At 38.5% G+C, this 18,714-nt stretch overlaps 1 pseudogene; it reads left to right on the top strand.

The window, feature by feature from the left end:
* Positions 1-224: 224 nt before the first annotated feature.
* On the top strand, positions 225-16,828 carry LOC148583888 (uncharacterized; annotated as a pseudogene).
* The last annotated feature ends 1,886 nt before the right edge of the window (positions 16,829-18,714 follow it).

Raw genomic sequence — 18,714 nt, 5'->3', positions numbered from 1 at the left:
TTTTCATCAATAGATGGAAAATCTGGAGTTCAATTATGAGGAATTTGCGAAATCTAAGTTGAATTTTAAGTGCTTTGTAGATCTGTGGTGGAAAGTTGTGTTTGTGTGTGTGTGTAGTGGTAGTTAGGGTTTCTGAGTTTGGTTGCAATTTTGGGATTTTTATGCGTTTTTAGTAAGTATGTTGTGGTTTTGGTGTGTTGCAGATCCTGGAGGTGTGGGTTTAAATGCAGACTAGGTTTATGGAGTGGATCAAATCTATGATTAGAGGAAAGAGGAGTTTGGAGGAAGGAGGAGGAGGAGAAGATGAGCAGCCAGAGAGGAAGCGGCCCGCTCTTGCTAGGTAAATTCTTATGTCAATTTGATTTGTGACTTGAATTGCTTTGTTTGATTGGGATTTCTTAGTTAATTTTTCAATTGCAATGCTAATTGTGGATTGTATGAAGACTAGAATGTTACTTCAGTTGAAGTGTTCAATTGTTAAAATTAGCGTAGTCTAAGTTTTTAGGTAGTTGGTTATGAAATAGTCTCTAGTTGTTACTTGGGTGCACCAGAACTTGGTATGGGCTTGCCATTTTAAAAGGAAGGGTGATAATTGCCCTAAAAATTACTTGTGGGTTGCATTTTAAGAAACTTAGCAATGAAAAATAGGCTGCCTTATCAGAAGGAAGGCTGATATCTGCGCTCCAGAGGTGCAGATATGGCCATGTTGTTCCATACATGACTCCAACTTTATAGACGAAAAGAGCTGCAGATAAAACCCAAATTTGGTACCGTTTCAAGAGAAAAACTCTCTATGATAGGTTTCTCATCCGAACAAGTTGCTAATTTGATCTTCCAAATGGGGTTTTTATCCTTCTGTAGTCATTCCATATGCCTACCTTCAAGTGTTTAGGTCGTTGAGGGAACTGTGAGATTTATGGGAATTTTGAAAGGGGAGATACTTAAACATAATGATATGCGGGGCTTTTTTTTGGTTTTGGAAGATCTTTTTGATCATGTTTTTGTAGTTTTTATGTGTTATTTGGTAGGAACACAAAAAGCTAATGGAAAATACATGTTTGTATGATTATCTGCATAAATATACTGGAAAATAGATGCAAACCTAGGTTTAACAATCAGTGTACAAAATAACTAGTTTTATAAATATCACAACTAACATATCTTGCATAAATGATAAATTTTGCATCTCATTACTATATAATGGTTTATTATAAAAATGAAGTTCATGTCTCATGACCCATTGGGTAAGATTCTAGATTTGTGTAGCCAAAATCTTATTTTTGTATGTACTATAATTTATTGTGTGGGCTAATGCTAATATGCCTCTTTCCATTCTTTTTTTTTTGTCCAACTTATTTAGCATTCGTATTTTCATTTTCACTTAATTTAAAGTCAATTATATCATGCAGCGTAATTGTTGAAGATCTGAAAGTGGACAGTCTGCAAAAGCTATGCTCGTCTTCGGAACCTATTCTTCGTAGAGTTGTAAGACTTAGGGCTTCTACACTCGATCTTCATACCAACTAATTTTTTTTCTTCTTCTAATGGGTTTGAACTGGCTACTTATTATGCTTCATCTCTTTAATTACCTAGCATTAACCTGCTTTACAATCCATCTAACACTCCGGTACCATGTTGGAAGGTGAGAAGTAGCACACATAGAGTGAGTGGTTTTAAAGATAGTCATGAGTGCTGTGTCCCACATTGCCTAGTTATTAGGTGAAAATAGGTTTTATAAGAAATCGTAGGAAAGCTCCAAATTGACTAGTCCTTTTAGAGTGATAGCGCATATGTGATTAGTGCTTTTCCCTGGGTCATTATACACCAATCATCACTAGAGTGCTTAAATCATCCTTCTAATGTTTCCTTAATAGTATTAATCTGTGTGGTCACCATTTTGCTACAGGTACTTTGATCTCTATGAATAACCCAAGTATTCATGACATTCTAGATGACTTGTCTTCTTGCTAATGAAGTTTCATATCTTTCCAAAATATAAATATTTTGTTGCTTTTGCACCTGTGCTTTGTTTTATTCATACTGTTTGCCTTTTTATTCATTTTTTCCCTTGTAAATTTTGAATGCTTCAATCCGTTACTTCTTTTCATTTCATATGCTAATTTTCAATTTTTTTTTTCATTGGACTCGTTGGTTATCAATGGGTCTATGTCTTTTGATATACAGAGATTTCCTCTTCAGAAAATGGTTCAATCACTTAAAATGGTCTCTTTAGTTATTAATGGGTCTATGAATTCTGATTCTATAGAAATAAGGTAGTGCAATTCTATAAGAGGTTGTATGCTGAACAATTTATTTTGCAAGCAAACTTGGATGGCCTCTCGTTTCTTTCCATTAATGCGGATGAGAGAAATTAGCTGGAAAGGGATTTTGAGGAGAATGAAGTGTGGGAGGTGGTAAGAGATTTGAATGGTGAGAAGGTTCCAGGTCCTAATGGTTTCTTTATGGCTTTTTTCCAGAAGTGTTGGGAGGTTGTGAAATAAGACATCTTGGTAGTTCTGAAGGAGTTTCATAGTCGATGAAAGTTTGAGAAGAGTTTTAATGCAACATTTGTCTCCTTATCCCAAAAAAAGCAGGTGTTGTGGGCATTAAGGATTTTTGGCCTATTAGTTTAGTTGGTGGTGTTTAAAAAATTATCTACAAGGGCTTGGCGAATAGGTTAAAATCGGTTTTGGGAAAAATTATAACAAACTCCCAGAATGCATTCATCAAAGGTAGACAAATTTTGGATTCAATTTTGCTTGCTAATGAATGTTTGGATAGTCAGATTAGATCGGGGGAACCATGAGTGTTGGGTAAATTGGACTTGGAAAAGACTTATGATCATGTTAATTGGCAGTTCTTATTATATTTGCCAAAGAGATGTGGATTTGGGGAGAAATGGAGGGATTGGATAGGGCATTGTATTTCTACGGTGTGGTTTTCCATTCTTATTAATGGTTCACCATTTGGTTTCTTTAATAGTTCCGTTGGATCTAGACAAGGGGACTTGTTATCACATTATTGTTTGTGGTTGTTATGGAAGCATTGAGTAGGATGATGACGGCTACATTGGATAAGGGACTTTTGTTTGGTTTTTCAATGGGGTCAAGGAATAATGAAGAATAGTTATTGTCCCACTTCTTGTTTGTAGATGATACCTTGATTTTTTGTGAGGCAAATTCTGAACTCCGACATTTGTGATGCCTTTTCTTATGTTTTGAAGTTGTATTGGGGTTGAAGATTAATTTGGCAAAATCAGAGATAGTTACTGTTGGCGAAGTGGGAGATGTAGAAGGTTTGACTTGCATTTTGGGCTGTAGAGTAGTATCTTTGCTGATGAAGTACTTGGGTTTGCCTTTGGGTGCGTCTTACAAGGCTACATCTATTTGGAATGGCATAATTGAAAATGTGGAAGCCAGCTGGCTGGATGGAAAATGCTTTATTTATCCAAGGGATGTATACTTTGATAAAAAAACACCCTTTTTAATTTGCCTACTTAGTATTCTCTTTTCCTTATTCTAGTGGGTGTGGCTAATAGGATTGAAAAACTTCAGACGTTTTATGGGGTGGAATTGGCGACAGGTTTAAATTCCATTTAGTGAATTGGTCGAGAGTTTGTAGCCCAATGAAATCAGTTGGGTTGGGGGTTTGGTACTTAATTCAATTTATTGAGCCCTAATGAGCAAATGGCCATGGCGTTATGCTACGAAGAGTGAGGCTTTGTGGTGATTGGTGATAGAGACTAAATATGACTGTTTAAGGGGAAGTTGGTGTTCCTAGGAGGTAATAGGGCCATTTGGAGTTGGTATGCAGCAATATACAAGGAGGGGGTGGAAAATGTTTTCAAAATTTGTAAAATTTGACTTGCTTGCTTGTTGGTAGTCCTCTAGAAGGCCGAGGAATGCTGCAATGTGGAAAATGGCGCCTATTTGCCTTCTTGGGTGCTTATGGAGGGAAAGAAATAATAGGAGCTCTGAGGACTTGGAGAGGACCTAGGAGGAGATTTTAGCCTCCTTTTACCCTCCTTTTACCCTCCTTTTACCATACATTGTATCTTTGGACTACGACTAATGTGTCCCCTTTGTGATTAATTTTGATGATTTTCTTGTTCACTTTTCCCTTTCTAGTTAGGTGTTTTTTATTTTTTATTTTTTGTATACTTTCAATATACTAAGGGGCGCTCTACGCTTTTACTGAGATTGGATTATTACTTATATAAAAATAAAAAAATAAAAAAATTTGTAAAATTTGAGGTGAGTGGTGGGTCAAAGGTTAGTTTTTGGTATGATGTGTGGTGTTGGGATCAATCATTGAAGATATCTTATCTAGATTTGTTTAGTATTGCACGTTGTGAGGACATGTGGGTGGTGGATCTTTTGCAATTCTAAAATGAAAGTATCCGTTGGAATATAATTTTTACTAGACCTCTATAGGATTGGGAGGTGGATTTGCTCTCCTTTTTCTTCGAGATGTTGTATTCTCTTAGAGTAAGGCAAGGAGAAGTGGATAGAATATGTTGGATCCCTTTCAAGAGACACAAGTTTGAAATGAAGTCGTTTTATCATATGTTAATCATATTTGCGGTTTTCTTGTTTCCTTGGAAAAGTATATACAGAGTTGAGGCTTCTTTGAGAGTAGTTTTTCGTGTGGACGACGGTATAGGGAAAACATTGCCGTTGGATAACCTGAGAGGCCATCGATCACCTTCATTGTGAAGTAGCAAGAGATTTATGGAGTTTACTATGTAATTTGTTTGGTGTTAATTGGGTTATACCTAGAAGTGCAACACCCTAATCCCATATTGGGAAGAGATGTGTGACCCACATAAAATGAGTAGTTTATAAAAGATAGTCATGAGTGCTAAGTCCCACATTGCCTAGTTAATAGGTACAATTCGGCTTTATAATAAATTATAGGGAAGCTCTAAGCTGACTAGTCCTTTTTGGATAATAGCACAGATGTGGCTACCGCTTTTTTCTGTGTTGTTAGAAATGATATTAGAGCTACCGAGTAACACCATGCCATGTGGTACTGGAGCACTACATGACATGACCATAACGAGGACATTGGGAATTTAAGAGGGAGATATTATAACACCCCAGTCCCATATTGGGAAGAGATGAGTAACCCACATATAGTGGGTAGTTTATAAAATATAATCATGAGTGCTAAGTCTCACATTGCCTATTGCTAGTTGAAACTAAGCTTTATAATGAATTCTAGAGAAGTTCTAAATTAACTAGTCTTTTTGGGGTAATAGCGAAGATGTGACTAGCGCTTTTTCCTGGGTCGTTACAAAAAGGGTGAGAGAGATGTTGATGAGTTGGGGAGGGTAGATGGGGCGTTGTGACATTTGGAAATTTAGTCCTTTTGTTTAATGTGGTGTATCTGGAGAGAACATAATGCACAAAGCTTTGAAGATAGAGGAACTTTTGTATAGTTCTTGTGTACATGGGTTGCGCCTCATGCCCTTTAATGCATTGATATTACCTATCAAAAAAAAAAAGATAGAGGAACTTCGGTGGTAGAGCTGAAAAAGATAAAATTCAACTCCCTTTATATGTGGATAGCAGCATATAACGATTTGCACCCTCTTTTTTTTTTTTTTGTTGTTGTTGTTGTTGTTGTTGTAGTTTTTTTTAACTTTTTGAATTTGAGCCTTTGTTCTTCTTTTTCTATTAAGTAGGATTCTCTTGTATACTTCCAATTTACTCGGGTTGCGCCATTCTGTGCTTTTTAATGAGATTAAATTACTTATAAAAAGACATTTATTGACTTTTAAATCCTTTGCAAGTCTTTTTCAGTCCTCTTAACATACTCCTCGAGCAAACCCAAGAATTTAAAAAGAAACAAATTAAGCAAACAACTACCCAAAAAAAAAAAAAAAAAAGCACAACAGCAAACATCACAAAATTATCCTTGGATGGATCTGGGGTGTTACGGTTTGGCTGAGCTAACTTGAGCCTTTAGATTCTTTGTATAGTTTGGATATGTCCCTTTCTGGAGTCTTCTAATGGATAAATTAAATAGAAAAATAAAAAATAAAAAAAGACAAGAAAAGAGGTTCTAACTTGGCAAAAGATAAAAAGGTCATTACCTATGGTTGGATTACATGTTTTGACCAAATAAATCATATAATCCAGTGAATCAGCTGAACTTTTTCTTGTACAGATCCTGGAGCTGCTCTAACTATGCATCTTTGTTTATTGTTTCCTTCCTCTTTATTATGTATCGTTCTCTAGTCTGATTGTTTGTATAATGTGCATGAAGGATGCATTTCTTGTAAGCAAACAATTTTGCTATGCATAAAAGATAAATAATTAGAGTCTGTTATTTATATATTACTGCACTTGGTGCGTGGCCTCTCTTTTTGCCTCTCATTGGTTCAGTGCTTCAATGGTCAACAGGTCAGTGAAGAAGAGGAACGTGCTTTGGCAAAGTTAGGCCCTGCTAGACTTAATGGAAGGTCTAAAGATTCTTGATCTTCTTTTCGGCAGTTAATTTTCTTTGTCAATCCTGCAAGGGAATCTTGTATATATATATTGTGGTTCTATATTTGTTCATGTTATTTTACATTTTCCTTGAAAAATAATTTTGATTTAGATTAGAAGAAATTGAATAGTACAGGGCCACTGGGTCATGAAATAGATTTTTTTTTTTGGGGGGGGGGTGGGAAGGAGGATAGTTAATTTTCTTGAATGTTTGGCTACACAAAAAAAAAAAAAGGTATGCAGAAGAAAAATGATTTATTGATATATAATATGGTTTTAGATAGAACTTATCGGCTTTTGATTGTTCACTGATATATGGACGTCAAAATTTAATATAAAAAAAAAAAGCATAAAACCGGTTGCAATGTTCGTGAACGATCTCATGTATGTAAGACTTCCACAATGTTGCATGAAGCCTGTGTGATGTGCCATTAAGAGTAAATATACTATTCAGTATAGAATGATAGAATGGTCCTTGCATATTCAAACATGAGCTGATGTTGGCACTCACTACATCACTCGAGCCATGTTGTGTTAATCTTTACTCATTGAACAGATGAACTTGAGGATTAGGGATAATATTTCCTATGAGGACTTGAAGAATTGAAATGAAATGCGGTGAGAGTTGTAGGATGGTTTTCCTTTGGTAAATGTAAAAGGTTGCACCTTTAAAATGGTGCTTTCTTTATCTGCTTTATTTGCTAAAGCTCTATCCTATTTTCTTGGTTTAGTTTTGTTACTAGCTTCTATGTCTAACTTGAGACATTCGGACTTTTGGAGTATCTACTGGTTATATTAATTTTATTGCCAAGGTCTTTCTCCGATTTGTTGGCATCCTATCTGCCTGTAAACTATTGGATATATTTTCTTTTGGATAACCACTTTTGGTTTAGTCATTGTTTTTGACAACTCACTTCAGTGCTTCCTGATTTTGTTGTCGTTCACCTTCCTTCAACTTTTTGTCTTACATCTATGGTAGTGGTTTATTCTTCTAACACTTGAGGTTTCAGATCTTCCCCAAAACGGATTGAAGGTCCAGATGGACGAAACTTGCAGCTGCTCTTTAGGTCCAGATTGTCTCTTCCACTACTCACGGGAGGGAAAGTTGAAGGCGAGCAGGGTGCTTCAATTCATGTTGTTTTATTTGATGCAAACACTGGCAATTTTGTGACATCTGGACCTGAAGCCTCTGCCAAACTAGAAATTGTTGTGCTTGAAGGCGATTTTAACAATGAGAATGATGAAGACTGGACGCAAGAAGAATTTGAAAGCCATATTGTGAAAGAGCGTGATGGTAAGAGACCTTTGTTGACAGGGGACCTATACGTGACACTCAAGGACGGGGTAGGGACACTAGGGGAGCTCCAATTTACGGACAACTCTAGTTGGATAAGGAGCAGGAAGTTCAGGCTTGGCTTGAGGGTTGCTTCTGGATTTTGCGAGGGTGTACACATACGTGAAGCAAAGACAGAAGCTTTTACTGTTAAAGATCACAGAGGGGAATGTATGCTTACCCTCTGTCATTTAATTTTTTCTTTTGCCTGTTTGTTTTGGAATATTGTTGTTGATTCCTTTCTCTCTTGGCAGTGTACAAGAAGAAGCATTATCCGCCTGCATTAGAGGATGACGTATGGAGATTGAAGAAAATTGGCAAGGATGGGTCATTCCACAAGAGACTGAACCAAGCAGGAATCTTCACGGTTGAAGACTTTCTTCGGCTTGTGGTCAGAGATTCGCAAAAACTTCGGATTGTATGTATAGGATTTTTTTCTCAACTGAAGATTACATGCTATCTACATGTTTTGAGATATATTGTGTTTCTGTAGATCCTTGGAAGTGGTATGTCAAATAAGATGTGGGAGGCTCTCTCAGACCATGCAAAGACTTGTGTCTTGAGCGGGAAGCTATATGTTTACTACCCCGAAGATACAAGAAATGCTGGTGTCGTTTTTAACAACATCTATGAGCTGAGGGGCCTTATTAGTGGGGAGCATTTCTATAATGCTGATTCTCTTTCTGACGACCAGAAGGTGAGTATGCCATATGCCATATGCTTTCTTTCGCAATTACATCCTGACATTACTTGTCTTACGTTTGAAATAGGGTTTGCATTTCTACTAAAGCTATTGTAGTTTTACCCTTTTTTAATGATTGGTTTGTTATTCATGCACCCAGTGAATCCTGAATCCAAAATCTTACACTCCGCCCTATTCTTAGAAGGGAGGGGATGCCATTTGATCTAGAGCTCATTGCAGTATTTTGCTTGCCTTCCATAAATTGGGTCTGAGAATATTGTTGCATTTGCATCCTTAAACCTATTTATAAGGTATCTACTCTAAGAAATCAATTTGTTCTCTACTGTAAGTCCTTGGTGTTATCAGCCAGATTTGATCATTTCTGGTTTCCTAATGAATAAAATCAAAATAAGCAGATTATTGATTACTGATTGGTTTTTCCCTATTTTGGGGATTGTCATGATCACCTGCCTCATTTGCTGCCAAGGTGGTTTTTGTTGCGTCAAAGTTCTTTATTTCCGACTGCATCAGGATGGCAGTCAACAGTTAAATGTATTACTTATTACTTAACTGATCAAACTGCCCCTGTAGCAAATAATTCTCTCTAGTTGTCATAATCTCTTCACCCCCCCTCCCCCCTTCCTCCCCTCTCCCTTTTCCTATAGGTCTTCTTTGTATGAGAAATTGAAGAAAATAATTGATCACCAGCCAGCTTGGTTTGGCAACTAGGAAACCTGACTTTTGTAATTTTCTCCAATTGTTCTTTATCCCAATGCACACCTACCGACAGAAATCTGGGAGAAGGCATGTGAGTGATCAATAATGATACCTATTTTCAGATGTGAAGCACATCAACTCGATCAGTTCTGTTGTATGTGGCCCTTTTCTACTGTTGTAGTGATTCTAAGTCACCTCTCTTTGTTAAGTATGCTGTACTACTCTTATTGTACTTTTGAGACGTTGTGCACAAATGGATGGGGTAAAAAATACAAAAAGAAGCAAAATTGACATTAAGAGATGAGCAGCTAAGTAGGGTTATTGGTTTTAAGTACATGGTATTTAGTCTTACGAGACAAATACACACTAGTATTGCTTGCCACTTGCCATGCTGATAAACGAGCAGGTACATGTAATTCCTAGAATTAGGGCAGTTGAAGGTCATTGAGTTTCAGATACTGCAGTCTGATTTGGTTTTACTGGTAAAGCTAATCATCAGAGAGCCAACTATTGTGATTGCAGGTCTATGTAGATGCACTAGTGAAGAAAGCGTACGACCATTGGGATCAAGTTATAGAGTATGATGGCAAGTCACTTTTGAGCTTTAAGCAGAATAGGAGGTCAGGTGCTTCCCGGAATGAACTTAATATAGAACCAATTGATTACTCTTCTGTTTTAGATCATCAGCTGCAACTACCACACCTGCCAATTCCTTCAGAGCAGCCTCCAGTGGCTTTAAGCTTACGAGTTGGAGGTAAGCATTGCTGGCTTCATTAAATCATGGGGTTTTCAGGAATAAATGTGTGGATTCTTCCTTTGTCTTTTATTTTTAATTTTTTAGTGTTTTGTGGGGGGTGGTAGGAGGATGGGGGTAGGTTAAGAAAAAGTAAAATCAGCCCTGTTAATCTCTCTTTCACACTCACACCTGTGCGCACACATACACATGAATACCCCACTACACACACATGAATGTGTGCATTATTGTACACAATAGAGACGATGTTGGGCTATTGATGCTTGATCTAGAAGTATTGTACTGCTACTTATCATTTTCCTTTTTCTTTTTGAGCTTCAGGGTATAATGAGAATCTGCCAACGAGGTACTCAACTGAGTCGCAGATTGTAAAACGGATTGAAGGTCCAGATGGACGAAACTTGCAGCTGCTCTTTAGGTCCAGATTGTCTCTTCCACTACTCATGGGAGGGAAAGTTGAAGGCGAGCAGGGTGCTTCAATTCATGTTGTTTTATTTGATGCAAACACTGGCAATTTTGTGACATCTGGACCTGAAGCCTCTGCCAAACTAGAAATTGTTGTGCTTGAAGGCGATTTTAACAATGAGAATGATGAAGACTGGACGCAAGAAGAATTTGAAAGCCATATTGTGAAAGAGCGTGATGGTAAGAGACCTTTGTTGACAGGGGACCTATACGTGACACTCAAGGACGGGGTAGGGACACTAGGGGAGCTCCAATTTACGGACAACTCTAGTTGGATAAGGAGCAGGAAGTTCAGGCTTGGCTTGAGGGTTGCTTCTGGATTTTGCGAGGGTGTACACATACGTGAAGCAAAGACAGAAGCTTTTACTGTTAAAGATCACAGAGGGGAATGTATGCTTACCCTCTGTCATTTAATTTTTTCTTTTGCCTGTTTGTTTTGGAATATTGTTGTTGATTCCTTTCTCTCTTGGCAGTGTACAAGAAGAAGCATTATCCGCCTGCATTAGAGGATGACGTATGGAGATTGAAGAAAATTGGCAAGGATGGGTCATTCCACAAGAGACTGAACCAAGCAGGAATCTTCACGGTTGAAGACTTTCTTCGGCTTGTGGTCAGAGATTCGCAAAAACTTCGGATTGTATGTATAGGATTTTTTTCTCAACTGAAGATTACATGCTATCTACATGTTTTGAGATATATTGTGTTTCTGTAGATCCTTGGAAGTGGTATGTCAAATAAGATGTGGGAGGCTCTCTCAGACCATGCAAAGACTTGTGTCTTGAGCGGGAAGCTATATGTTTACTACCCCGAAGATACAAGAAATGCTGGTGTCGTTTTTAACAACATCTATGAGCTGAGGGGCCTTATTAGTGGGGAGCATTTCTATAATGCTGATTCTCTTTCTGACGACCAGAAGGTGAGTATGCCATATGCCATATGCTTTCTTTCGCAATTACATCCTGACATTACTTGTCTTACGTTTGAAATAGGGTTTGCATTTCTACTAAAGCTATTGTAGTTTTACCCTTTTTTAATGATTGGTTTGTTATTCATGCACCCAGTGAATCCTGAATCCAAAATCTTACACTCCGCCCTATTCTTAGAAGGGAGGGGATGCCATTTGATCTAGAGCTCATTGCAGTATTTTGCTTGCCTTCCATAAATTGGGTCTGAGAATATTGTTGCATTTGCATCCTTAAACCTATTTATAAGGTATCTACTCTAAGAAATCAATTTGTTCTCTACTGTAAGTCCTTGGTGTTATCAGCCAGATTTGATCATTTCTGGTTTCCTAATGAATAAAATCAAAATAAGCAGATTATTGATTACTGATTGGTTTTTCCCTATTTTGGGGATTGTCATGATCACCTGCCTCATTTGCTGCCAAGGTGGTTTTTGTTGCGTCAAAGTTCTTTATTTCCGACTGCATCAGGATGGCAGTCAACAGTTAAATGTATTACTTATTACTTAACTGATCAAACTGCCCCTGTAGCAAATAATTCTCTCTAGTTGTCATAATCTCTTCACCCCCCCTCCCCCCTTCCTCCCCTCTCCCTTTTCCTATAGGTCTTCTTTGTATGAGAAATTGAAGAAAATAATTGATCACCAGCCAGCTTGGTTTGGCAACTAGGAAACCTGACTTTTGTAATTTTCTCCAATTGTTCTTTATCCCAATGCACACCTACCGACAGAAATCTGGGAGAAGGCATGTGAGTGATCAATAATGATACCTATTTTCAGATGTGAAGCACATCAACTCGATCAGTTCTGTTGTATGTGGCCCTTTTCTACTGTTGTAGTGATTCTAAGTCACCTCTCTTTGTTAAGTATGCTGTACTACTCTTATTGTACTTTTGAGACGTTGTGCACAAATGGATGGGGTAAAAAATACAAAAAGAAGCAAAATTGACATTAAGAGATGAGCAGCTAAGTAGGGTTATTGGTTTTAAGTACATGGTATTTAGTCTTACGAGACAAATACACACTAGTATTGCTTGCCACTTGCCATGCTGATAAACGAGCAGGTACATGTAATTCCTAGAATTAGGGCAGTTGAAGGTCATTGAGTTTCAGATACTGCAGTCTGATTTGGTTTTACTGGTAAAGCTAATCATCAGAGAGCCAACTATTGTGATTGCAGGTCTATGTAGATGCACTAGTGAAGAAAGCGTACGACCATTGGGATCAAGTTATAGAGTATGATGGCAAGTCACTTTTGAGCTTTAAGCAGAATAGGAGGTCAGGTGCTTCCCGGAATGAACTTAATATAGAACCAATTGATTACTCTTCTGTTTTAGATCATCAGCTGCAACTACCACACCTGCCAATTCCTTCAGAGCAGCCTCCAGTGGCTTTAAGCTTACGAGTTGGAGGTAAGCATTGCTGGCTTCATTAAATCATGGGGTTTTCAGGAATAAATGTGTGGATTCTTCCTTTGTCTTTTATTTTTAATTTTTTAGTGTTTTGTGGGGGGTGGTAGGAGGATGGGGGTAGGTTAAGAAAAAGTAAAATCAGCCCTGTTAATCTCTCTTTCACACTCACACCTGTGCGCACACATACACATGAATACCCCACTACACACACATGAATGTGTGCATTATTGTACACAATAGAGACGATGTTGGGCTATTGATGCTTGATCTAGAAGTATTGTACTGCTACTTATCATTTTCCTTTTTCTTTTTGAGCTTCAGGGTATAATGAGAATCTGCCAACGAGGTACTCAACTGAGTCGCAGATTGTAAAACGGATTGAAGGTCCAGATGGACGAAACTTGCAGCTGCTCTTTAGGTCCAGATTGTCTCTTCCACTACTCATGGGAGGGAAAGTTGAAGGCGAGCAGGGTGCTTCAATTCATGTTGTTTTATTTGATGCAAACACTGGCAATTTTGTGACATCTGGACCTGAAGCCTCTGCCAAACTAGAAATTGTTGTGCTTGAAGGCGATTTTAACAATGAGAATGATGAAGACTGAAAGCAAGAAGAATTTGAAAGCCATATTGTGAAAGAGCGTGATGGTAAGAGACCTTTGTTGACAGGGGACCTATACGTGACACTCAAGGACGGGGTAGGGACACTAGGGGAGCTCCAATTTACGGACAACTCTAGTTGGATAAGGAGCAGGAAGTTCAGGCTTGGCTTGAGGGTTGCTTCTGGATTTTGCGAGGGTGTACACATACGTGAAGCAAAGACAGAAGCTTTTACTGTTAAAGATCACAGAGGGGAATGTATGCTTACCCTCTGTCATTTAATTTTTTCTTTTGCCTGTTTGTTTTGGAATATTGTTGTTGATTCCTTTCTCTCTTGGCAGTGTACAAGAAGAAGCATTATCCGCCTGCATTAGAGGATGACGTATGGAGATTGAAGAAAATTGGCAAGGATGGGTCATTCCACAAGAGACTGAACCAAGCAGGAATCTTCACGGTTGAAGACTTTCTTCGGCTTGTGGTCAGAGATTCGCAAAAACTTCGGATTGTATGTATAGGATTTTTTTCTCAACTGAAGATTACATGCTATCTACATGTTTTGAGATATATTGTGTTTCTGTAGATCCTTGGAAGTGGTATGTCAAATAAGATGTGGGAGGCTCTCTCAGACCATGCAAAGACTTGTGTCTTGAGCGGGAAGCTATATGTTTACTACCCCGAAGATACAAGAAATGCTGGTGTCGTTTTTAACAACATCTATGAGCTGAGGGGCCTTATTAGTGGGGAGCATTTCTATAATGCTGATTCTCTTTCTGACGACCAGAAGGTGAGTATGCCATATGCCATATGCTTTCTTTCGCAATTACATCCTGACATTACTTGTCTTACGTTTGAAATAGGGTTTGCATTTCTACTAAAGCTATTGTAGTTTTACCCTTTTTTAATGATTGGTTTGTTATTCATGCACCCAGTGAATCCTGAATCCAAAATCTTACACTCCGCCCTATTCTTAGAAGGGAGGGGATGCCATTTGATCTAGAGCTCATTGCAGTATTTTGCTTGCCTTCCATAAATTGGGTCTGAGAATATTGTTGCATTTGCATCCTTAAACCTATTTATAAGGTATCTACTCAAAGAAATCAATTTGTTCTCTACTGTAAGTCCTTGGTGTTATCAGCCAGATTTGATCATTTCTGGTTTCCTAATGAATAAAATCAAAATAAGCAGATTATTGATTACTGATTGGTTTTTCCCTATTTTGGGGATTGTCATGATCACCTGCCTCATTTGCTGCCAAGGTGGTTTTTGTTGCGTCAAAGTTCTTTATTTCCGACTGCATCAGGATGGCAGTCAACAGTTAAATGTATTACTTATTACTTAACTGATCAAACTGCCCCTGTAGCAAATAATTCTCTCTAGTTGTCATAATCTCTTCACCCCCCCTCCCCCCTTCCTCCCCTCTCCCTTTTCCTATAGGTCTTCTTTGTATGAGAAATTGAAGAAAATAATTGATCACCAGCCAGCTTGGTTTGGCAACTAGGAAACCTGACTTTTGTAATTTTCTCCAATTGTTCTTTATCCCAATGCACACCTACCGACAGAAATCTGGGAGAAGGCATGTGAGTGATCAATAATGATACCTATTTTCAGATGTGAAGCACATCAACTCGATCAGTTCTGTTGTATGTGGCCCTTTTCTACTGTTGTAGTGATTCTAAGTCACCTCTCTTTGTTAAGTATGCTGTACTACTCTTATTGTACTTTTGAGACGTTGTGCACAAATGGATGGGGTAAAAAATACAAAAAGAAGCAAAATTGACATTAAGAGATGAGCAGCTAAGTAGGGTTATTGGTTTTAAGTACATGGTATTTAGTCTTACGAGACAAATACACACTAGTATTGCTTGCCACTTGCCATGCTGATAAACGAGCAGGTACATGTAATTCCTAGAATTAGGGCAGTTGAAGGTCATTGAGTTTCAGATACTGCAGTCTGATTTGGTTTTACTGGTAAAGCTAATCATCAGAGAGCCAACTATTGTGATTGCAGGTCTATGTAGATGCACTAGTGAAGAAAGCGTACGACCATTGGGATCAAGTTATAGAGTATGATGGCAAGTCACTTTTGAGCTTTAAGCAGAATAGGAGGTCAGGTGCTTCCCGGAATGAACTTAATATAGAACCAATTGATTACTCTTCTGTTTTAGATCATCAGCTGCAACTACCACACCTGCCAATTCCTTCAGAGCAGCCTCCAGTGGCTTTAAGCTTACGAGTTGGAGGTAAGCATTGCTGGCTTCATTAAATCATGGGGTTTTCAGGAATAAATGTGTGGATTCTTCCTTTGTCTTTTATTTTTAATTTTTTAGTGTTTTGTGGGGGGTGGTAGGAGGATGGGGGTAGGTTAAGAAAAAGTAAAATCAGCCCTGTTAATCTCTCTTTCACACTCACACCTGTGCGCACACATACACATGAATACCCCACTACACACACATGAATGTGTGCATTATTGTACACAATAGAGACGATGTTGGGCTATTGATGCTTGATCTAGAAGTATTGTACTGCTACTTATCATTTTCCTTTTTCTTTTTGAGCTTCAGGGTATAATGAGAATCTGCCAACGAGGTACTCAACTGAGTCGCAGATTGTAAATTCAAATTCTCGTATCCCGTATGACTGCATTTTTTTTTCATCACATGGACATGGGATCAACAATTCTCATCATGCCCAAAGCTCAAGAGATGATGCTGTTGGACTGGCCTTTGGTCGTCCACAATCATCTACATCCGTGTTTCAGACTATTAACTCTGCAATTCAACCATCTACTCATAATCCTTTTGATGATTGGTCGCAAAACCGTGACAGGGGAGTTAATGAGTTCTTTTCAGAGGAAGAGATTCGCATTAGAAGTCTTAAGATGGTTGAGATTGAAGCAATGCATCAGATGCTCCGAATTTTGAGTACGGGAGGTCATGGCGCTGTTGTGCCAGAGGATGGGTATGTGTTCCCAACATTCGCGCCGTCACCAATGCCAAGGTTCGATGAGGATCGTGGCCGATCTGGAAAAGCTGTTGTGAGATGGCTGAAGATTAAGGCAGTAATGAGGTTGGGCTTCTTTATCAGGAAGAAAGCAGCTGAGAGGCGGGCACAGCTTTTTGAGTTAGATGATGATTAGAAGTTGCCATGGGGATGCAATTAGGTTTTCTCCTCTAACCTTCACACTGCTTTCCTATTCTGCAAATGATGGAACTGAACTCTTCATGATTGCCATTAACACCTTGAGGTCTTCGGTTGGGACTGCTTGAAATCGTTGGTTTTTGAAGCCCCGGGGGACCTCTGATGTTTCTTGGTATTTTTAAGCAGGGTTTCTCTTCTTGTACAGTGTGCCTGTATAGTTTGTGTCTGTTAGTCGCCCTTCTTTCTATTGAGATGCTTCTTTCATCACCATACCGTCGGTCTTGGGAATGATATATATAAATATATGTTCGTTTTTGGCTTTTAGGGGGGGTGGGGTGGGTAAATGTGCTTTTCAATTGATGGCCCCATTTCATGTTGTCCACTGATTAGGGGAACATTTCAACTATTTTAGTTATGACTTCAATTTGTTGTTCCATTTAATGTACAAGAATTATGGCTTCTAATATCCTGGTAGTTTTGCTTAAATGTTTTGATTAGTTCCTTTTAACTCTGTTTTTTTACCCTCCACTTTACATAGAAGATCAACATTTTCATTGAGGTCACGTGACCTGACTGTTTTATTAAACTAAAGAATGCATTAGGAGATGAGACTTTAATTTCCTTTGGTGTAGGAATTTCTTCAACCCAGTCTTTTATCCTATGCCTCGGGCCTTGGCACCTTCAATCTTGCACCCATTTACAGGTTGCTTGATGAAATTAAATTTTTATGAGGCCATCTTTGGGTCTTACGTGGCACACATCAAACGGCTGATTGGGCCACACAATTTTACGAGTGTTATAGCTTACGGACCAGTAACATGCCCCTAACATTTCTTGATCATTGTAATAAACTAGATCAGGAGATTAGAGCTGAAAATTTGAACAATTTTTTCAATGCCTCATATTTGTTTTTTGTCATAAATTTTTACAAAGCTCTATCTACTCTTCATAAGGTTTCCAATGATATATTTTTTGTTTGATTTAGACCTAAAACATGGGAATTGTGGCAAAAAATAAACTTTAGAATTTAGAAACGTTCTTATAAAAGAACTTCATGAAAGCACAATCATTTGATATAGAAAACATAGCTATATAAAAATAACTATCTACGTCGTAACTTGTAGTTTAGAACTAGTGAGGTGAATTTTTTTGAATAATAATAATAATAATAATAAGTAGAGACAATTCTCTCTCATTTTTGCGTAAAAGCTAGAATGTAATTTTATTTAAAAACAGATTTTGTCTTTTTTTTTTTTTTTTTTTTTGGAAACATATCATACTCATTCGTTGATAAAAGTTGCGAGCCTAAAGCTCTTACAAACAGAGTAAAAAGCTCTGAGTAAATCATAGCCGAAGCTAAAGATACAGTCATCAACAACAGACCAAATCAACCAAAACACAACATCCGCTAACCTATGACTAAATATCAGGTTGAAAACTCAGATCTGCATCAAACAGACACCATCTAATGCATAGGTAGCGCTTATTCCTCGGCCTTGAGAGCAAAACCCCCAAGCCGATACTTATTCCTCGGCCTTGAGAGCAAAACACACAAGCCGATACCCATCCTCCTCGACTCGAAAGCTAGGATAAATTTCACATCCACAACCCAAAGGTTTGGACCAGTAATATCGGGCAGCAACCGGGCGCAACAAAGTAGGAGGAGAAAGCCTTATTACAAGCATAAATAAAGGGAACAATAAAACTAATACAGGAAAAGAAATTACAGCAAATAAAACCAAATACAGGGGAACTCAAAGGAAATACAAAACAGAAAAACAACAAAACAGGAAAATAAATGCGAAAAACACTCAAAGCGGGTCACGGCAGCCGGAGGAGGCCGATCGCGAGCGGGCCGGAAACCGCCGCGGAAGGTGGCACAAAAAGCTTGGCGCGGGAGGGGCGCGTGAAAAGACCCGACAGCGAGCGGTGAGCAGCGAAGCAAGCGCGGAGGAGATCGGCGGCACACACAAACAAACAGGGAGGGGGAGAGTTTGAATGAAAACCCCCAAAAGCAGTACCCACCGAGAGAGAACACAAGCACAGTATAACAAAAAACACCAAAGATAGAAACGAACCTAAAACAAAAATCGGGAAGCAAGGAAGGGAGGAGGGATGCAGGCAACGGGCATCCCTCCTTCCCTTAGGCGGCAGCGCTTTGGAAA

This window comes from Corylus avellana, chromosome 9, assembly GCF_965113065.1.
Source record: "Corylus avellana chromosome 9, dhCorAvel1.hap1.2, whole genome shotgun sequence".
In the NCBI taxonomy this organism is placed as follows: domain Eukaryota; kingdom Viridiplantae; phylum Streptophyta; class Magnoliopsida; order Fagales; family Betulaceae; genus Corylus; species Corylus avellana.
This window is presented reverse-complemented; position numbering and strand designations above follow the sequence as displayed.